Source organism: Monodelphis domestica, chromosome X (genome assembly GCF_027887165.1).
Source record: "Monodelphis domestica isolate mMonDom1 chromosome X, mMonDom1.pri, whole genome shotgun sequence".
In the NCBI taxonomy this organism is placed as follows: domain Eukaryota; kingdom Metazoa; phylum Chordata; class Mammalia; order Didelphimorphia; family Didelphidae; genus Monodelphis; species Monodelphis domestica.
This window is the reverse complement of record NC_077235.1, coordinates 19423707-19445644: the sequence shown is the minus strand read 5'-3', so window position 1 is coordinate 19445644 and position 21938 is coordinate 19423707. Positions and strand designations below refer to the sequence as shown.

Below are 21938 nucleotides of genomic sequence, written 5' to 3'. Positions count from 1 at the left end.
AGTCAAGGGACAGAATAAACTGGCCAACTGAAATTGTTTTCCTACAGATTTCTGATTCCTATGTTTAATGCATGAATATTTTTGTTATTTAGCAAAGTATTCCTTTAAAAATTCAAAGAGATTAGTCATACTCCGTGGGCAGAGGAAATCTCATATCTCCTATAGAGCAATAAACTGGCAGTTACTGGATTTCATTATTTGGCTCTGGCACTGACTTGGTGTACATGCCCAACACTGTTTCTTAGTTCAGGTCCTCAGAGCTAACATTCTTTCTACTCTGAAGAAGGAAATAGGAAACTTAAACAGGTAGCATCTGCTAAATGTTTTAATGTACTTGGAGGACAGGGCTATATAAATACAAGATCACCTCAATATTTTATTACAATATGGAAAAAAAACATTAAATATATCTAGGAAAATGGTCTTGTAAATCTTTTACAACTCATGAAGGTGGTCCTAATAAATTGTTTCACTGAAATGGATGTTAATATTGATTGCTTTGAATACAATTAGGATAGATAAAATCACTATAGAATCATAACAGAGAAAAGAGAATATACATGGACTATTTATTATATTATTATTATAAACAGAGCTCTCTTATGATGGGATATTTTTTTCCCCAGAAGATCACAAGGTAAGCATCGGGTAATGAATGGCGTATTAGTAAGGAAGATAACTTCCTTTCTCTATGTTACCATTAAGATGAGATTCAAAATCCCTAGGTTGCCTGTGAAACCCACTACAATCTTATTCCTAATTACCACTCTACTCTTCTTCCATATTACTCTCATTCAGATATTCTCCATTTTGGACACCTTCCTTAACTCTGTACATAAGATTCCACCTGTAGCTTCTATTTCTTTGCACATGTAAGCCCCTATATCTAGAATGTATTCCTCCCTCACCAACTTCCTAGAATTCCAATTTTCCTTCAAAGTGCAATTTTTGTCATCTTCCAAAGAAAGCTTATTCTGATGACTCCAGTTGTATTTAGTTATCAGAATACATGTGGCATCCCCTCCTGGTTCCACCACAATCCAGGCACAATGAAATGTCAACTCCTTGAAGGCAATGGCTCTCCTGTATGATCTCTATATCCTTAGCCCAGAGCATAGTACCTAAACAATATCCAGAGCTTCACCAAAGCTCCTTGAATTAAAGTTGGACAGAAAGGTCCATTGGCTGGCATTGCCATGCAAAGAACATTGACGATCTTATTTTAATTTATTCTTCACCGGGAAGTGTGGAGGGAAAGGACAGTCTTGTAAAGACTACTAAACAGAATCATAACCTTTGGCAATAATATTACATACAGTTCAAGATATATAAAGTAGGAAAATCCAATTATATGAGAAATCCTAGAAATTACAAAAAAGTCTGGGTAGAATTTGTGCCTTTACTTGTGTCAGGAGATTCAGTCATGTGTAAGTATTCTTAATTACTTGCACATGGAAAGTTCTTATCTCCAGGAAGACCTGTGTTTGCTTTAAACAGTGGAAAGAATAATGGAATTGATGTAAAGAAGATGCTGCTTCAACTCCACACTCTATTACTTGCTACCTATATGACCTTAAGAAAGTCACTTGTTTCTTATCTAGAAAAAGAGGTGGTTGGATTAAAATGATCTGAGAATCTTTCCATCTCAAAATCTATTAATCTTTCCCCTGTGTGTCATGGACTGTGTGACCTCAGACAAGGCTCCATAGCCTTCCCAGCATTAGTTTTCACATCTGTAAAAAAAGGGGACAATTACACTTTTGGTACTTATCCCAAAAGGGTTCTATTAAAGCACAAACGAGTTTTTGTGGTTGTTCAGTAATTTCAGTCTTATCCAACTCTTTGTGACTCCATTTGAAGTTTTCTTGGCAAAGACATGGGAGTGGTTTGCCTTTTCCTTCTCCAGTTCATTTTACAGATGAGGAAACCAAGGCAAACAAAATTAAGTGACTTGCCCAGGGTCACTAAGCTAGTGCCTAAGGCTGGATTTGTACTCAGGTCTTCCTGACTCTAGGTCCTGTGCTCTATACACTGAGTTAAAGTATGCAAAATATTATTCTAAACCTTCAAGCACTATAAAAATGCCAGTTATCTTATTCCTCTTTCTCTTATCACACTCATACCATCAATGCACATATAAAAGGGAATGATTGTGATGGAGCTTCATATCTACAAAGCTCCAAGTGTTCAAAATTAAAAAAGGATATGACTTTGAGCATGTTGGTAATAGAACCATAGAATATACTTGCATGGATCCGCCTTCATTCCCAACTTCCCTAAAGTCCTTGGGAAGAGCTCAGTCTTATAAATGATCATGCTCTGAGCCCGGAGAATCAAAATTCCAGGTATATTAATATAATTGAAAAATGTACCGGGCTTGTGACAGACATGTCAGGATGACCATTATTTAGAATAATAGCATCCTTTTAATCCTTCGTGAATAAGAAAATCAATCACAATCCAAAGTCTGATTGGAGTATGTATAATGCAAAAGTTTAGTTTTGTTCTGTTTGTCTCAGTCTGACATTATAAGCCAAGAAAGAAAATGACTGAGCAAACATGGTAAAAGGGGGTAATAAAAGTGCTGCTTTCAGAATTACCATCTTCTACCTTCTCACCGTATCAAAGCATCTCAGAGATGGAAAGGCTCTCTGAGAATGAAGAAGGTCCAAACAAGGAAGCTCTCCTATGACATTCCCAAAAGGAGCTCTTGCAGGTTTTGTTTGAAGGACTCCAGTGAGGAACAACTTGCCAATTCCTGAGCCAACCCATATCACTTACGGGTGTCTGTATGCACGGCTTCTTAAACTTTGTGGGTGGACCTATCGGGCAGTCTGAGGAAGCCTGGGGATCCCTACTCAGAATGTTTTTTTAATAATTGCAGAAAATGTTGCCTTTCAGTCAGAGTTTAGTGAAAATAAAGATGTTATCTTTTCCCGTCCATGTTCACAGACCACTACCATCACACAGTGACCCAAATATAGACCTCAGGTTAAGAATTCCTGCTCTAATCATATAAAAGTTTTCTTAAAGCTTTGTTTGCTTCATTGCAACTCCTTTCTGGGGTTCCTAGTGCTCTCCGGGGCGCAGAAGAACCAAGCTAGCTATTCCCTTTTTTGCCTGTCAGAACTTCAAATAGTGCCCTCTATGCAAGTCTGTGCTTTTCATTACTGCCAGATTCATGGGAACGCTGAGGGCCTTCCCAGCTCTAAAATGCTGACTTTTATTATAACTTTATGTTCTATTCTACAAACCCTAAGCATCTACTGTGTGTAAGGTGCTGGTGCTGAGTACTAAACAAATATGTAAAAATTAATTACAGTAGAGTCTCTGGTCTCAAGGAGCTTACAATATAACAAAGAGGGAGATGAAGACATGAACAAATAAAGATGGCACCAAGAAGAATGTATTCAGTGCCCAGGTTACAAGAAATCCAAGGACAAAAACATCAATTTTCAGCTAGGATGGAAAGGGGCCTAAGGGGTAAAGGCAGAGACAGACTAAAGACAACATCTTAGAAGAGATGGTAATAACAAAAGAATAGTTTAAGAGAGAGAACATGGGTTGTATAAGACACTTTCTGCCTTGCTGCTTAGTCTCTTATCTCAAAGGCCAGTCTTTTACAGTTCAGAGCTAATTTCTACATTCTGAGCTAAAAGTTGAATATTATCCTTTATAAACTCTACCCAAACATCCCTAGGAAAATCCAATCGTACAAGACACCCTTTATCTTGGCAGAAATTTGTTTTGTCTTAATAAATAATAACTATGGTTCATTTTTTCCCTAAAGGAAATTAATGACCACTTAAATCCATATAAGAAAAATCCAATTGTAGGCTCACAGAATTAAAGCTTGAAGGGACCCAGAGTTGTTTTCTGGTATCTGAAAGGCTGTTATGGGGCAGACGTGTTACAATCATTCTGCTTATTCCCAGAGATCAGAATAACAAGCAACACAGAAGTTGCCAAGAGACAAATATAAGCTTCATTAAAGAGAAAACTCTTAACCATCAGAGAACTGGCCACAATTTATATGGGCCCCCTTGAAGTACAATGGCTTCCTCCTTACTAGAGCTATTCAAAGTCTAGAGGAGCTCTTACGAGGAATGGTAAAGAGAGGCTAGTGCTTCACTATATGAACAGGAAATTCCCCAATCTCCAAGGATTCAATGATTCTTCCCAACCATAATGTACATGAACTTACTTTCCTAGATGAGAACAATCTATTCCAGAATCCATGAAGGCAGCTGAAGTAGGCACTGTGGAGCACTTAAAAGTTTGGTCAGACACAGAAGATGCCAAGGCCTTTGGTTCATCCTGGGCTATTGCCACACACCTTGACTTATCTTTTGCCATTGGACTCTGGTGACTCTGAAAGAGAGAGTGAGATTGATGGCTTTATCAACTCTGATTCACTTAAATCTAACTCAAACTCAAAACATTACCTGGTGATGTCAAATGGTTCTCTTTGAAAGAGAACAGTAACTTACTCTCTATTCTAATGATTACTTTCTCTACTCAATCCCAAATATGCTCTTACCCTGGATTTATTTTTGGTTTAATGGTTCCTTCTCTGCTTCCTTTGCTGAATCCTCAACTTGCTGCCACTCTTTAAAATTATATGCACCCAAATCTCTGTCCTGGGTTCTCTTCTCTTTCGTTTTTTTTTAAATCCTTGCCTTCTGTATGTACTATGTATTGGTTCCAAGAAAGGGGAGTGGTAAGGGCTAAGTAATGTTAGTTAATTGACTTGCCCAGGGTCACACAGCTAGGAAGTATCTAAGGCCAGATTTGAACCTAGGTCTGGCTCTATCTCTAGCTCTCTTCTCTTTCTAAGCTCTCTCCTTTAATTATCTCTTAATTAAATTTTTAAATTAAATTAAATAATTATCTCTTAATTAAATCTCCTCTCCTCTCGTGGATTTGATATCTCTATACAAATGATATTATAATCTTTATATCCATTCCTAGTCTCCTCAGAAATCTACTTCCATATTTTCAACTGCAAAGCAAAATGGAATACTTTGTGATCAAATCTATTTCTTAATCAGTCTCCCCCTTAATAGAGAAAAATCCTAGCAGTCTTCTCTAAGGAAAAATATTTCAAAAAGGAGGAGATTATTCTCTCTGCCATCTACTTTGCAACTTGAGAATAGCTGTAATCAAAGGACAACAAAAGACAACATAGAAAAAAGAAAGAATGTAACAAGGTTTGAAGAGAATATGTAGCAGGACAGCTGGATATGATGGGGGAGGCACCCTCCCCAAATCATTCCACTAGTTACCCTTTCACAACATCCCCAGGTTGCTCTTATATCACAGACTGGTTGCATTGGTTCTCCTGGATAGCTGATCCCAGAAGGGCATGAACAGTGTCCACTAGGGCCCCTGAATGATTGAGACCAGACTGAGATTTTAGCATAAGTAAACAATTTCACTTCTAAATGAAAGGGAGAAAGGGATTGGAAAATTGAGTCCAATCACTTGATCTTGCTGATTTGATCTCTTCAAATTGAAGTCCACCACTGCAGTAGTTGGCACAGTTCCTTACACACTTACAGCACAAGTTCCACTTGCTACAGGAAAGATTAACTTTGATCACAGCTACTAGTCCAAAGTTGTCTTGAGGCCCTTCTTCATTTGTCCTGGTGAATTCCAGAAGCTTCCTAAAATCAAGAGAAACAAAAGAAATATATTCTTATTTGTATGCCATATCAGAAAAGTTTGCATGTTTTTATTTTAAGGTGATAAATCCAAGAATAATTTATACCTGAAGAAAAATATGTGGAGTCTGAGGAGGGAAACAACACTTTATTATCCATTGAAAAATATAAAGGCAGTTCAGAATATATGAAAGATAAGGGCATTTCAGAATCAATCAATCAATCACCAAGCATTTATTAAAGGGGTATCTCACATCACAGACACTAAGAGGCTATATCTGGAAGTCCAAGATGTTCCCAGGCTGACAAATATCAAATGTGATGCATGGCTAATATTAAAAATATGAATGATTTTGTCTGCAAAAGGACTATGTCCTCTAAATTATACAAGAGACCCCTTTCACATGAGGGTACCTAAGAGATTTTACCAAGAATGTCCAATTAGATGGAAGAAAGAACTAGATATTCTAGTTAAAACTGACTCTCCAACTACACCTTGTAACCTCATGTCCTTTGTTTATGCCAGAAGTCTGAAAAATTCATGATCTGAAAAACCTAATAACCTCAAGAAAAGGTGTGAAAGGTCAGAATCTTTGTCAAATGGGACTCAGTCCAAGTGGTAGCTGTAAAGAGAGAAAAAAGCAAAGAAAAATATCTTAAATCTCTCTTCCAGAAGAGCTACCTCAATTGCTTACCAGTTTACATACTAGAAAATAGAAAGGAATAAACACGACCTTGTTAAGCTAGAGGATAATACCATACATACTGCCAAGGTTGTGTTCATGCTGAGGTTTAGAGCAGCTAAATGACTCCCAAATTTGTCTGCTACATTTCTTTAATTAATGTCTATTCCTTTGCAAACGGGCAAAGGAGGTAGGGAATGAAATAAAGAAGATGCTAAGGTGACTTTTCATCTGTGTCACAAAACTCGGAGTAGTAGGATGAGAGTTGGAGACTAGAGCAGCTACCTAGTGCAATGAGAAATTTACCAAGAAGTCCATTCATGACTTCCACAATAAGTGACATATAAGCCTTTGTGGAAAAATCCCAGTGAGGAGTCACCGGTTGACTGCTAAAGCAGGTAATTCCACTGTGGGACAGCTGTGATCATGAAGGAGTTCTTCCTTATATAAAGTCCATATTGTCTTCTCCCCAATTTCTATCCTTAGCCTCTATTTCTAGCCCTCTGCAAACAAGCAAAATAACTTTTCTCCTTCTTCAAAAGTCCTTCGAGCACCTTAAAGTTGCTAACAGAGCCCTGATAAGTAACCTCTCCTCCAGACTAAATAGTCCCAGATACTACATCCTGTCTTCATATAGTATGAATTCCCCATAATCATTCTGGTTGCCCTTCTCTGCATTCTCTCCAGTATATCAGCAGCTTTTCTGAAAGATGGTATCCAGAATGAAACATAGTATGTGATCTAGCCAGAGCAGAGTACCCTGAGATGAACACCTTCTTATTCCAGGACACTTTGGCCTCCAAAATGTAGGCTTAGATTATATTAACATCCCTGGCTTCCATCTGAGATTGCTGGTTAATCTTAAAGTTGTAGGCCACATGGCACCCCAGATATTTTTAGTAGATTATATTTAGCAGTGTTTGTCCTAGTGTGAACAGGGAATTCTTTGTTCTCTTTGTCTATTCTGAGTTTACACTTGTAAAAAGGGAATCTTTTATTCTCTTTGCTAGTTGGAGTTAATACTTTGATTAACAATAACTTAAGTACCCCTACTTAGTGCCTCACTAGATTGTGAAGACAGGATTAACTCCTTTGTCTATTTTTGGATTGAATCAACACAAGCTTGAACTAGGTGGAGAACCTTGCAAATCTTTAAGAGAATTAATATCCTCAGAAGCTCAATTGGCCAGGAAACTATGAATCCATTAAAAAAAAAACCTTACCTTCCATCTTGGAATCAATACTGTGTATTGGTTCCAAGGCAGAAGAGTGGTAAGGGCTAGGCAATGGGGGTTAAGTGACTTGCCAGGGTCACATAGCTGGGAAGTGTCTGAGGCCAAATTTGAACCTAGGATCTCCTGTCTCTGGGCCTGGCTCTCAATCCACTGAGCCACCCAGTAGCCCCAAGAGCCTTTTTGATGAGAATTCACAGCTCCAGAAGGGGAAAAGTGGATCCCACAGACACTGCCTCCCTGGGCAGTGCTGGGAAATTTGGAAACTGCGATTGGCCCCTGTGAAGAGGGGAAGGGACAAGAAGTCACCATAAAAGCCATGAATCCTTCCTCTTGAGGGAGGCTGGTAGAGATAATCTTCTGGGATGGTCTTCTGGGGAAAGTCGGCTTGAGGTCGGCTTCAAAAGAAAGTCAACTTCAGAGATGAGTCAGCAGTCATCCTCTACCTTCAGCTCCAGTCATTGTCTTGACATGCCACTTGGAAAGAACTTGGGTGAGTGAATAGCTGGCTTTCCCTTCTTGACTTCTGGAGAGTTTAATTTCGGTTGAAGGTAAACAAGTCCTGGCTGAGTTGAACACCAGAGCAATATTTATTTATTTATTACTTTTCTTTTTTTTTAATTTTTATTTTTTGAATTAATTTATTTAGTCAATTTAGAACACTATTCCTTGGTTACAAGAATCACATTATTTCCCTCCCTCCCCTCCACCCACCCTTCCCACAGCCGATGCATAATTTCATTGGGTATTACATGTGTCCTGGATCAGAAACTATTCCCATGTTGTTGGTGTTTGCATTAGGATGTTCATTTAGAGTCAACATCCCCAGCTATATCCCCTCGACCCATGTGTTCAAGCAGTTGTTTTTCTTCTGTGTTTTTACTCCCACAGTTCTTCCTCTGAATGTGGATAGTGTTCTTTCTTGTAGATCCCTCCGGGTGGTTCAAGATCACTGCATTGCCACTAATGGAGAAGTCCATTACATTCGATCGTACCACAGTGTATTGGTCTCTGTGTACAATGTTCTCCTGGTTCTGCTCCTTTCACTCCACCAGAGCAATATTTAGCTAGATAGGTTAGTGTCTTCTCTATTCTTTTGTATTTCTCTACTTTCATTCTTTCCACCTCTTTTATAAATAAAGGCTACTAAAGGTCATTTTGAATTTGAGCAAAAATACTTTGAATCAGTGACCACCATTTTTATTTATAATTTTCATATATTTTAGTCAAACCATTCATTTTAACCCCTACACTGATTTCCTTCTATCCCTTACTGTTGCCTAACTTTACTAGCCACTAAACATCATAAAACAAGATGTTATATGTCTCTTTATCTCTGATTTGTTTCCTACAATTTCTGTTGTGGGAGGGGGCACCCAGATAGTTTTACATCATTATTGATATTAATAATATGAATCACTGAAACTGATATTAACATAGTGCTTTACAGACATCATCTCAGCTGAGCTTTATAACACTCCTGTGAGAAGATGGTATTAGTATTATTAACCCTATTCTACAGATGAGACACTGAGGGAGAGGGGTGTGGGAATCACCAATGAGGGTATAGAGGAGCACTATAAGAAATTTTGTGTCCTTCACAATTTTACTCTGAAATACATGGTAGCCATAAAAGCTACATAAGTCCCCAGCATCTGCATTCTGCTGAAATTCCTCTGAATTTATTTACTTTCTTATGTAGAACATCTTTCTGTATTAATAGCAAATCAAAGAATCCAGAGAAGAAATCAGAGAGTGGCAGAATAGATCGGAACATTTTGATATTACTTAATGCAATCACTTGTCAGTTAGCCCCTTCATCTTCCATGACATCATAACCAACAATTGTCATAGAAAATCTTTTTGATTGTTTTAAAAATGAATAAAGAACAAGGTCCAATGTCACTCCACCTTTCAGAAGGTATCTCATCTCCTTAGTTTCCTCACTTTTAAGGACTAAAGAATCCCCAACATATGAGTTGAAGGTTTTAGAAGAACAGTGCAAAGAGGTAGGGATGATGTGACGCAAAGATTGGAAAGGAAGGGATACTTGGTTAGAGAGCAGCTTTGGAAGTAGGGATTTAGGGATTAGGGAATGAGAGAATTTTGGAGAGAAACATCGGAGTTATAAATTGAAGGATAGGAGAGAGTAGTAAGAGATTAAATCCAAGGAAAAGGAATTTTTTAACATTAACATTTAACATTAACATTTGTTAATCCTTGACTAAACAGGAGAGAATAAATTAAGCCTCAAGAATAGAGCTAAAACTCTTTATGTACCTCAAGGTATATATGAAATAGAATATATATCTGGGTAGGGCTGTACTGCTGTACCCTGAGTCCTAGGGTCACTCGGGACACAATATACTAATAGGGACGGCCCTGGGGAAAACATAGAAGACCATATTTTGCCCTCAGCACCACACCACATCAGAAGCATGGCTTATTAAGTCTTGGATATTTTCTCTGCCAAGGCAATGGGCACAGGGTCACCCCTAGCATAGGTTGTGCATGACAACAATGTGATAGACTGTCTCTGCAAAACCCCCATGATAGAGAAACAGATTGCTTTCCAAAATTATGGCATAGGCATCTGCCAAGAGGAAGGAGATGGTTCTGTGCTGAATTTTCTCACCATTTGAATTATCTAATCTAGTAATAGATGCAGCTTCCAAGCGAGGCACAGACAGACAACTATGAAGGCAAGTTACCATCTTCTGCGACCCTTCCACTCAAATGTATGCAGTTGTGACAACAGAGGAGATGGCCCAATATGAGATGGATGTGAAAACTGAAGTGTCAAGAAACACTTCACAGTCAGTGATTGTCATTGTCCTACAATGATGCACAAATGTGGGGCTATGGTGACTCTGGTTGCTTAAAGAGATATGCTAGCAGAGCACTAGTATGGACAAGCTTTATTAAGAAGAAATCAAAGATGTCTAGGAGCCTGGGGATAAAAATTTTATTATATTTATTATCTAAAGACCAGTTTGGCTGAAAAGTTCAGCAATGGCAACTCATAAAGACTCTTTTCTAAATCATAAGGAATTTATCCTGCATTGCTAAAAGAAGCACTCAAAAGATTGAAATGACAAATACTTTAAATACTGAAGTAATGGTAATATTATTATTGTTGTTGTTGTTGTTGTTGTTACCTGGAGAATGGGGTGGTAACCAAGAGAATTAGCCTTGAAAGGAGGAATACCCAAGATAAACCTAGGCTGACACATTCCAGCTATATGACTCCAGAGAAGTCACTTATCATCTCAGTTCCCTAGACCAGAGAAGTCAATCATGCCTACAGGCTGCCTACAGCCTACAAGACTCAGAAGTGTGGCCAAAACTCATTAAAATGTAATTGGGAAATATTTATCAAAAGAAATAAAAAGATAATAAAATACAGATAATCAGCCATGTTAAAATTAAGTAGAGTTTAGCAGCCTCCACCTCCAGCCCACCTCCAATTCTGCTGGAGTTGCACACCACTGCCCTAGGCAACTCTCTCTCAGAATATTCATTTGATAGAAGGAACTAACCTGTTTTGGTAGAGGGAGCTTCCTTATCAGGGAGTTCCCTATATCAATGATTTCATAGCTTCACTCTCAATTCCTTATTTATCTTATTAGGGCTACCAGCTACTACTAACTTGCTCTATAATCATTTACAAATCATTTCATGTAAGTATTCTTTTGTCTCCCCAACTAGACAACAAGTTTCAGAAGGAAAGATGTTTTCCAATCTGGCGTCCCTCTTCCTTTGCAGTGTCTCCTAGAATATTCTGTGTATATATACAGTAGATGGTTGATAACTAATACTGCCAGCTGATTCCCTCTATAGGGGGATGGCCAAAAGGGCCACCTTTCAGTTGTCATTCAAGGATGATCATACACCCATTCTTCATCCTTAGTAACAAAGTGTGCGAAGCTATTTTCAAGGGAGAGCCTTAAGGTTTCATCACAGGAATAATATCCCTGGAAAAATCCATAGTCTTCTATGGCATCAGAAACCTTCTCCTCATTGTGCAGTCTTCTCTAGACCCCCAGATGTGGATCAAATTTACTGGGTAATCATATGAAGCTTCCTTTGTTCCCCCTGTGTTCCTACCATAAAACAGTCAGCCAGTGACATGGGGAAGTAGCTGCAGAAGTCAGATAGAATAGGGGACTGGGCTGGACCAGCTAGTTAAAGGTATGCTGTTAATTAAATTTGAAATCACTCAAGATTAATATTAAACATGTTTAAGAAGAATGGGCTTACAATTAGCCTGGAAGAATCCTGATGGAAGCCAGAGGCAGCCTTGAGAAAGAGCATCCAGAGAGGACTGCTCTGGCCCCATGCCACAATCTGATTTATTCATATTTTTCAGATTTATGGAAATGTGCCTGTCAATGTGGTCTAAGTAAATGGATCCCTTTTAATTAAATGATTTGAACATGGGAAAGATTAACTTAAGGCCAAGTTGTTTTCTACTCCACATTGCTGATTCTGTTGGCATTCTGGGTTAAAACAAATTTACTTATTTAAGGAAATGTAATGATCTCTTAAGGCTTTTCCTATGTGAGCAGCTACAAAACCATTTTACCTCCCTTCCAAATATAACTTGGTCAAACTCATCAGACTGTGGGCCTTCTAAAGGGTGATATGATTAGTAAAACCTTGGGCTATTTGTCACTTTGCTTATACCAGATGGAAGGATCACTGTGGAAGGCTTCCAAGGAAAGTTCTACTTAAGATGTTTTTGGAACAGTAATGTTGCCAGGGACAGAGGAGCAGCACAAATGATTACAGATTGTTAATCAGTGTTCCTGGATTGTATAACACTGAAATAAAATATTTAGTGATTTCCAAAATGATGAGAAGCTACATTTATTGAATTAATGGGGCAAGTGTGAAAGTAGACAATATGAAGCCTGTTGGGTTCACCCTGAATCAATTAGATAGAAAATTGCTCTGGTAGGAAACTAGACATTGTAATTAAGAATTTGTTTATAAGCTGCAAAGTATCACATCAAAAAATGACTTATTCCTAATAATTAAGTCAAATCCACCATGCAAAAGATTTGATTAATGGCTAGTCACCAAGAGATAGTCAGATACAAGGTTCTTAATAGATGAATTCCTTAATAAGCTATATATTCTTCAAGTCTGGCCTTTAAAAAATACTGACTTTGTGACTGTGCAAGTCATTTATACGTTCAGTGACTCAGGCACTCTATTGCTCTAATGCTATACAATGTACATTTATATTTGTAAATTGCTGCTGTTTATAGTGTTGCACTTATAAATTTATAGTTGTAAAATTGCAAACAGGAGTTGTTCCGCACTGGTAGAGACGGTTTCCTTTACCCCAGCATTTTCTGTGCCAATGAAATCATAGGTCCAGTCCCTGTCCTAATATAGGTCTAGACATTTCAAAGAAGCCATTCAAAGTAGCTTTCTTTATGGTAAAAATCAGGTATTATAATGCTGCCTTTCTGAACACTTTTAAATCAAGAGTTGCCCAACACAATGCACAAGAAGAAAGAGGGAGACTTCTTCCTTCGGTTATATATTGGTAGCCCCACTGAGTGGCAGAAAATCAGTGTCAAGATGCTGTCAGCAAGATCTACAGAAATGCACCAAGCATAGATAATACGTGAGATATATGAGGGATCTTAATGGAAAGCAAACTGGATACTAGCAGAGAAGTAGTGAGTTCCCTACCATACTTCTCTTTCCCGAAGGGGAATGGCTATGTAGACTTTATTCTAGAGTAGCAATAGGAGAAATAAGTGAGTAGAGGTGAGTGAAAAAGCATCATATATAGAAAAAAGATACACCCAAGTGAGGAACTCCAAGAACTAGAGTAGTGGAAGGCATCTGAGTGAAGATCCAACAAAAAGAAAGAAAAACTGCTCAGGATGATGGAGTAGATTACAGACTACTGGCATAGAAAGAGGAGTTCTGGAAGGCAATAACTAACCTGGCATGGATAAGAGACAGAGCAGTGGTGAACTCAAATTTCCTGAAAAACTCTTTTCTCCCCTCCTTCTCTCTCACTTTCACTCTCTTATATACACTCTCTCCTATCTTCCTTCCTCTCTCTCCCCAATTGCCTAAAGAGGAACAAGTAATAATTTCTCTGACCTGTCTTAATGAAAAGCTTATTCTTTAAATGATAATGGGAATGAAGGGAATTTCTGTTGCTGAACTATTAGTTATAGTCAAAGAGAAGCTGGATCCTGGAGTAAAAATAATGGGAACCTTGAGGGGAAAGTTACTACTTCATCATAAATTTGTGAAAGAAGAGAAAGAATGTTACTCACTAGTGAACATGCAACATAGACTGCAGAACTCAAAAATCTCAGAAAAAAAGACAACATGGATCCCATGGCTTAAAATTCTATAGGAGAAAGCTGCTCAGAAGGAAGAAGACTCTCTCAAAATGGAAATCTAAGGACAAAAATAATTTTCCTAAGGAAGAAAAAGAGAAATTGGATAAAGAAGTCAGTGTAAATTTTAAAAAGAAAAATACAGAAGATGGAAGAACAGGTATTGAAAAATGAACATCAAATCCATACAAATCCAAAAGCATATTAATCTAAAATCCATTAGAATAGTCTCAGGAATGCTTAAGGTTCAAATGAGGTAAAGCTGATGAGAAATACTATGGTTCTCATCAGCTTTCACTTTCTTCTTATCTACGGGCTCCTTCTCTGCCATCTAAAATTTTAAAAATTCTCACTAAAGGAAACAGGTGATATGATGGTATACATAGAAATCCCCCAATGATCAACCAAACTTTAGCAAAGTTGCAGGATTGAAAATAAAACCACATAAATCATCAATATTTCAATTTAATGTACTCATTATCCATAAGCAATTAATGTATTTCTGAGCCAATATAATAAAAATGACAATCCTATCTAAATTAATTCATTTATTCAATGCCATTCCAATCAAGCTACCCAAAAATTATTTCACAGAGCTAGGAAAAATAAAACTAAATTAACCTTGAAAAAAACAAAAGGCAAAAGATATTAAGGGAAATATTGAAAAAAATATGATCTAGCTCCATCAGATCTCAAATTATACTATAAAGTGGTAATCATCAAAACAAACTGGGACACACTAAGAATTAGAGTAATGGATCAATGGAATCAGTTAGGTAATCAACACAGAAGTCAACAACCATAGTTACCTAGTATTTAATAAACCCAAAGAACCAAGATTTGAGGGGAAGAACTCACTATTTGACAAAAACTTCTGGGAAAACTTAAAAAAACAATATGGCAGAAACTAGGTATAGATCAACATCTCATACCATATACAAAGATAAAGTCAAAAAGGTTACCTAATCTAAAAATAAAGGTTGATATCATAAACAAATTAGGGGAACATGGAAAAGATTACAACTCAGACTTATGGATAAGGGAAGAATTTCTGACCAACAGATACCTAGAGAACATTATGAAAAATGAAATGGTTAATTTTGATTACATTAAATTAAAAACTTTCTGTACATACAAAACCAATGCAAGCAAGATTAGAAGGGAAACAAAAAAGTAGGAAGAAATTATAGCAAGTATCTCTGACAAAGTCCTCATCTCTTAAATATATAGAGAATGGAGTCAGCTTTATAAGAAAAAAAGGATTCTGCATTTGACAAATGATGAAAAAACATTAAAAGTCAGTTCTCAGAGAAAGGAATTAAAACTATCTGTAGTCACATGAAAAAATGCTCCAAATGACCACTGATTAGAGAAATGCTAATTAAAACAACTCTAACATACCACCTCTCACCTATCAGATTGGCTAACATTACAAAAAGGAAAATCATAAATGTTGGAGAGGATGTGAGATACGCTGTTAGTGAAATGGTTAACTGATAGAACTGTTCTGGAGAGCAATATGCAAACACTCTCAAAAGGCAACAAAACTATCTATGCATACTCTTTTAGCCAGCAATACCACTACTGGGTCTATATGCCAAAGAGATCAGTGATCATGGAAAAGAACCTACCAATACAAAAATATTTTTAGCAGTTTTTTTGTCATGTCAAAGAATGGGAAATTGAGGAGGTGTCCATCAACTGGGGAATGGAATGGCAGAAGTTGTGGTATTAACTTGTTTTCTGACAAGAGAAGGCAACATGTAAGAGGGAGCTGAAAAGCACAGGATGGGGCGAAGAGAGGTACCTAGTTGATGAACAGACAAAAGGTATGCCTAATTGTTATTATACTGTTAATCAGGAAACTATTGTTAGCTTGGCACAATGTTCACATAGATGTCACCCAAGACAAACTTCCTATTCTCTATTATTTGCAGATGCACTACATGCATCAAGTGCACACGTATGTTTATGTTTACACAGCCAAATATAAAGGAACATTTCCAAACAAGGAAATACTGTCACAGACATATGGTTGCCGACTTATTACAAAAGGCCTAAATAAGCCTGGCTAACCACAAAACTGTCATGGTTATTCAACCATTTGGAAAGAGGAACTTTCAAAGTCAATATTTTTGGAATTGTTTCTGTCCCAACTTTGTCATCAGTTTAATTTTGAGGCAGCTACCAACTTTCTAACTAGGAGATCACAGGCCCTCGTGGAAGTCTTGCTCTCCCCATGACTTTTCCCATCATTTCATTAATGATCCCCATCATTTCAGGTTTTTACCCCGACTCTCCTCACCTCCCTTTGCACCAAATACACTGAAGTTTTGTTTCTGGCTGGGCTACTTTGGAATTGATCTTTGAGAATGCTTCAGGGCAACTCAATCTTCCACATATTCATTTTAACCTTTAGTTCTCTGCTGGTCACAGAGGCCTTGCTCATTTCTTTAGACGACCTGGGGAAAGACTACTTGACTATCTCATACTTTCTAGTATATACTGAACCAAAAGCTTGTTTTCTATAGTATAGTATCCATATGGAGAGCAAGATGCCATTCCTAAGAAGAAAACAGAAGCCAGAAGTTATAAAACTCAAACAAAATAAGATTCATTTCCTGCTCACATTAGCACTCCTTTATTGAGCAGAATACATTGCATATTCTATACAACTAGGAAGAAGGAGGTCATAGCAAACAAAAAAGGGATGAAATTGCACATGAAGCTGTGAACAGTTTCTGAGGCAAAGAGGTTGAGGCATAATAATGAGGAAATGATTGCATTGGTGTCACAGAACACATACTATCATTAAGATCACCATGAAAGTTAAATATTGTCTACTTTTGATAGCATTTCTACAACCTAGAATGTTCAATGGCATTCTCTGCTCAGGATATGGGAGGACAGAGAGAAATGGCTGGCAAAGAAATGGCAATCTGACCAGTGAAGGGCCTCAATATAATGCCATGTGGACTTCAGGTGAAAACTGGACATGCTTACTGTTGAAAAAAAGTGGCATATTGGAGGAGGAGGAAGATATGATAAATATCTTCAAGTATTCAAAGTAGAAGGATTAGATTTGTTTTAAAAACTATGCAAGTTATGAATCTACAAAGAAGCAAGGAAAGAAAGGCCTTCCTAAACACTTTGAGCTATCCAAATGTGGAATGGACTGCCTTATGAGGTGTCAAGGTTTCCATCTTTTGAGGTCAAGTGATGGCTGTATTGAAAATGCTGACCAGAGGGTTCTTATTCATCTGCATCATGAACGGTTTGGATGAGATGACCTCTGAGGTCTCTTCCCATGCAGATTTTGTGAATTCAGCAAAAAAAGCTTCAAAATCACCCCACCATTCACTTATATCTCCAGCACTTAGGATAGTGCTTGGCACAGATAAATTAGCCAGTTAGCTAGCCATTTACCATATACACATGAGCTTGTTAAGAAATAAATAATAACATTCTTATTTCACAGATGAGAAAACCAAAGAATATGATGAGTGAACATTAAGATTTTATAATCACTTGACAGACATCACTAAATGATCTGAAAACACTATTTGGATCTTCTTAAAAATCTCCTTCAGATAGGACAATCTTATTGGAAGAAGAGAAGAAAAGAGAGAAGCAAGATACGTGGGTATATACATATATATGTGTATGTAAATATATATGTGTGGGTATCATATATGAGTATATGCATGCATGGATTTAATCTGACACTTAGAAGTTAACTAGATCTTTGTTTTTGAAATGTATCCTCTATCGCAGAATTCCACCAAGAAACAATTCTTTACAATTGATCTTGAAACCATACAGACACAAGTTGAGATTCCTCCTCTGACACAAAATGACTATGTACACCTTGGCAAGGCATTTAACCAACCAAACTAAGTAGCTCTCTAAGACTATAGGTTGCAGAGTAGTTGACTGGCGTGGGGAGAAGAAGTTACCTCAGTTGGGAGATTACTACATCAGGGAAATCAATGATCCCACATACTTTAGGTGTATTAAGTGACAACAGTACTGAATTTGAAGTTATAACTTGGATTTGAATCTCTTCTGTGATAAATCATATAATGTAGGTGAAGTACTTTGAAAACTTCATATAAATATAAATTATTACCACTATTACTTAGCACATATACAATCTTAAGAAGATTATTTCACCTTTGGGCTTCAGTTTCTTCTCCTGCAAAATTAAAGAGTTGGCCTAGATACTCTCTGGGATGCTCTGCAGTTCTAAATCACACAATCTTTGGTGATTCAAAAAAGACGATCAATGGACCCGAGGCACAGTCACTGCCTGGATTTGGGGAAGACAGGAGTAGAAGACAGACATGCCATTTGGATCCCTTGAGGAAAATTCCTTCTGGAAGGTGAGACACCCAGACTAATCTCTTTCCTTCCACTTCAACCCCTTACTCAAGTCCTCAGGCATCATGTTCTCAGTGGATCTCTGGAATAGTCTGACAGTATCTCAACCAGAATTTCAGACTAGTGTCATATTCTAATTAGTACTACTTCACTTAAAAATAATTCATTCAATGAACATATGACACAAAATGATTCTGAGTAAAATCTCTTAGGAAATGATTGATTTTATTTATCCACAAATATTGATTTTATGTAATAGAATTGGCATGAATATCAGATGTCACTTTATGCATAACTGTATGTACAATTGCATTGCCCCAGGTAGAATTCCTTACTTTCCAATAATTTATAAATTAAAAAAAACAATTCTTGGAGCTGAAATTTTATAACTCTTGACCTTCCCCATGATGACCTAAATCTTGAGTTCCCCATAACACTGTCAGTCTCCAAAACTTGCTATGGCAAAGTAATTCAACCCACCACAGATAGCTTATTGAAAACCCAATTCAAGCTTGGCCAGGCTGGTCCTGGCCTGGAACAACCAATATGTATTGTGAAAGGGAATTCTTTATTCTCTTTATCTATTTTTAATCAATCTACTTAACCCATACTTAACTCATACTTAATCTCTATTTAACACTTTGTTAGCCATCAAGTAAGAGAATTCACAAGTCACTTGACTGGAGAGCTCCACCCTTTTAACCCAATCAATCAGAAACTTGTGAATCCTTTGATAAGAGTTGACACTTTCAGAGAGAGAAAAGTGGATCCCACAGACATTGCCCCGCTGGGCAGTGGTAGGCAATTTGGAAACTGTGATTGGCCCCTGTGAAGAGGGGAAGGGATAAGAAGTGACTATAAAAAGTCTTGAACTTCTTCCGCTGTAGTCCTCTTCAGCCTGAATCTAGAGCTCAAAAGAGCTTGGAATGGGACTGAGGCTTGGAGCTATGACTTTGACTTCAGACCTTTGTTCTTGAACTGTTTCTTGGGTGAATGAGTAACTGGACTTCCTTTTCTGGCTTCTGTAAAGAGATTAGTTCCACAGAGGCCTTCGCCCCTTGGAGGAGGCTGTGTGGGTGGAACTCCAGGTCCTCTGGTTGAGGGTTAACAAGCCCTGTCAGGCTGAACTGAGCACCTAAGCAATATTTGGTGTGATAGGTTAGATATTTACTCTACCCTCTTTTTGCATTTCACTACTTTCACTCTTTCCACCTCTTTATAAAAGGTATTAAAAGTCATCTTGACTTGAGCTATAATATTTTTAAATCGGTGACCACAATATTACTTTAGAATTCTCACATATTTAGTCAAACCCTTAATTTAATCATTCTCTTACTACTTCAAGTAACTGGCGTGAGTTCTCTTACTTGATGGCTAACAAAGTGTTAAATAGGGGTTAAGTATGAGTTCAGTAGATTGATTAAAAATCAGAGACAAAGATAATAAAGAATTCTCTTTCATAAAATCTCCCATCACTTGGCCTTCACTCACTAGCTTGGTAGGACTTAATAGAGCTTGGGTTCTGCTAACTGAACCTTAGAGAGTGTGGGATTATACCTCCATTCCACAGTGAAACAACAAAGAAGATTTTCACAGAAGGGGCTCTATTATTGTGGTCATTAGTAGACATTTATCTTACTCTGCTTTCTAAGTTAGTTATTATTTCATAGATACCTCTTATTTTCTAATTGGATTATGAACTCAGCAAGGTTTTTATTTTGACCTCTAGAGCATCCAACAGAGTATTTTGCATGTCATAAAATATTTAATTATGGTTTAAAAAGGGATTTTGGAAATACAAACTGCTTATGTATTAGGGGCTAATCCACTAATATCTATTCTTGGATATTAACACAGCTCTTATTGACGTGGTGGGTTTTTTGTGTGCTGCAATGGGAAAAACCCCATATATTGAGTCAACTGACCTGGGTTCTAATTCCAGCTCAGCTACTTTCTGCCTGTGTGATCTAGGGCCAACTACTTCACTTCTTCCTACACCTCAATTTCCTTATGCAGAAAATGGGGTTGTTAAACTAGGTGGCCTCTGAGGTGACTGATGGCTCCAAAGCAATGACCCTGGGAATCTCAGTCTATGTGGATTTCCACTGTAGTATCTTAAAATCAACACTTCTGGTACATATTAGTTGGAAAGATCACATAGTAATTATTCCCTCCATGGAATTTCTTAATGTGATCAACAAGTCCTGCTTTGGTCTCTTCAATATATTCCTACAGCCTGGACAGGGAAGATGGAATAATAATATGTCCTATGGGTGATTCTTGCTTATTTCATTTGACTACGTCCACTGCCTTTACATCTGGAATACTAATCCCTTTGAACTCACTGTAGGCCTCCAATGGTTATATTTAATAAGAACAAGTTGTTCAGGAGGAGCTTAAGTTTCTAACAGTCTCAAGCAGATGCTGGAGAGATCTGTTTCAGTCATATATTTACATATTCAGGTGCTGCACCCTCTGCTCCCCCTCCCCTTTTAACTTTCTCCAGAAGAACATAAGGGAGAAAAGATCAAAAGACCCAGAAGTTTTACAAGATGCTAACTTAGTCCATAAGACCGAAGAACAAAGCAATTCTATTTCCTAAGCTGAGGTGGTTTTCAATGTGTATCTTCAATGTGCCCAAGCAAGCTGGGAGCAAAATATTTCTCCTCTGTAGACCCTCTTTTTTCCTTGTTTCATTCCTCTTGTCTTCAGGCTCCCTTCCTCTCCAATTGATTTACCAGGAGACATTTTCAAACTAGATCCTTTATTTTCTATTTGGTAAAATGTCAATAGATAATTGTATTATTTTACCTGATATATACTCTTTAACATAGATTATTATTCATTTTATATGTCAGAGATATATAAATATATAATTCAAATCTAGGTTCCTGAATGTCCCCTGTCTTCAGTTTTACTGTGTTTACAAGTATTATCAGTTCTCAGCAAGTTCATATGCTCTTCAGAAATGGAACTGATTTTTTAGACAGCTGTTCAACTGAGCAAAAAGACATTTATTTTAATGATTGAATTAGCCCTCTATGTTTTCTTGGGTACTTTTCCTCATGGGTTTTGGTTTCTCTACTTTCATGCTGTCTACATATGCTTGACTTTTACCTATGAAACATGAGATGCTTTAGAGTGTCACTAGTAGTTTACCTGCCTATTTTTCTAAGCAACGTGGTTTTTTTTATCTCTCAGCTCTAAATATAGCTCCTGAAAAGACCAAGTCATTGGATTGGCCACCCTACAGTTTAATTCACCATCCCTAAGACTTCCTCAACAGAATTTAAACTTTTAGAGGAAGAATGGTTCCTCTTTTAGTATTTGTAACCCCTTTGCTTATTTAGCACAACTCATTATGATTCAGAAATTATATTAGTCCACTTATTTAGAAAAGTAAGAAAGCAAAAACCTAATTTGAACCCAGATCCTCCAAGCCCAGATCCACTGCCATTTCTATCAAGTATCTTCCAGGGCTTATCAATTACCAAAACGGGTTTGCTTTCAGGGAACCACATGAACATACCAACACAATTTTGTAATAATCCCACTTTTGCCAGGGACAGAGACATCACCTTTGTTTTTTATTCCATTTCCCCCCTC

At 37.4% G+C, this 21938-nt stretch overlaps 1 long non-coding RNA gene across 1 annotated transcript in view; it reads right to left on the bottom strand.

The window, feature by feature from the left end:
• LOC130456086 (uncharacterized) overlaps positions 1-21938 on the bottom strand; it is a 117138-nt gene that overhangs the window by 32082 nt on the left and 63118 nt on the right. The window contains exons 2-3 of the long non-coding RNA XR_008914394.1: positions 5560-5666; positions 4205-4371 (exon numbers count right to left, since the gene is read on the bottom strand). This is a non-coding gene — a long non-coding RNA (uncharacterized LOC130456086). The remainder of the gene's footprint in view (positions 1-4204; positions 4372-5559; positions 5667-21938) is intronic.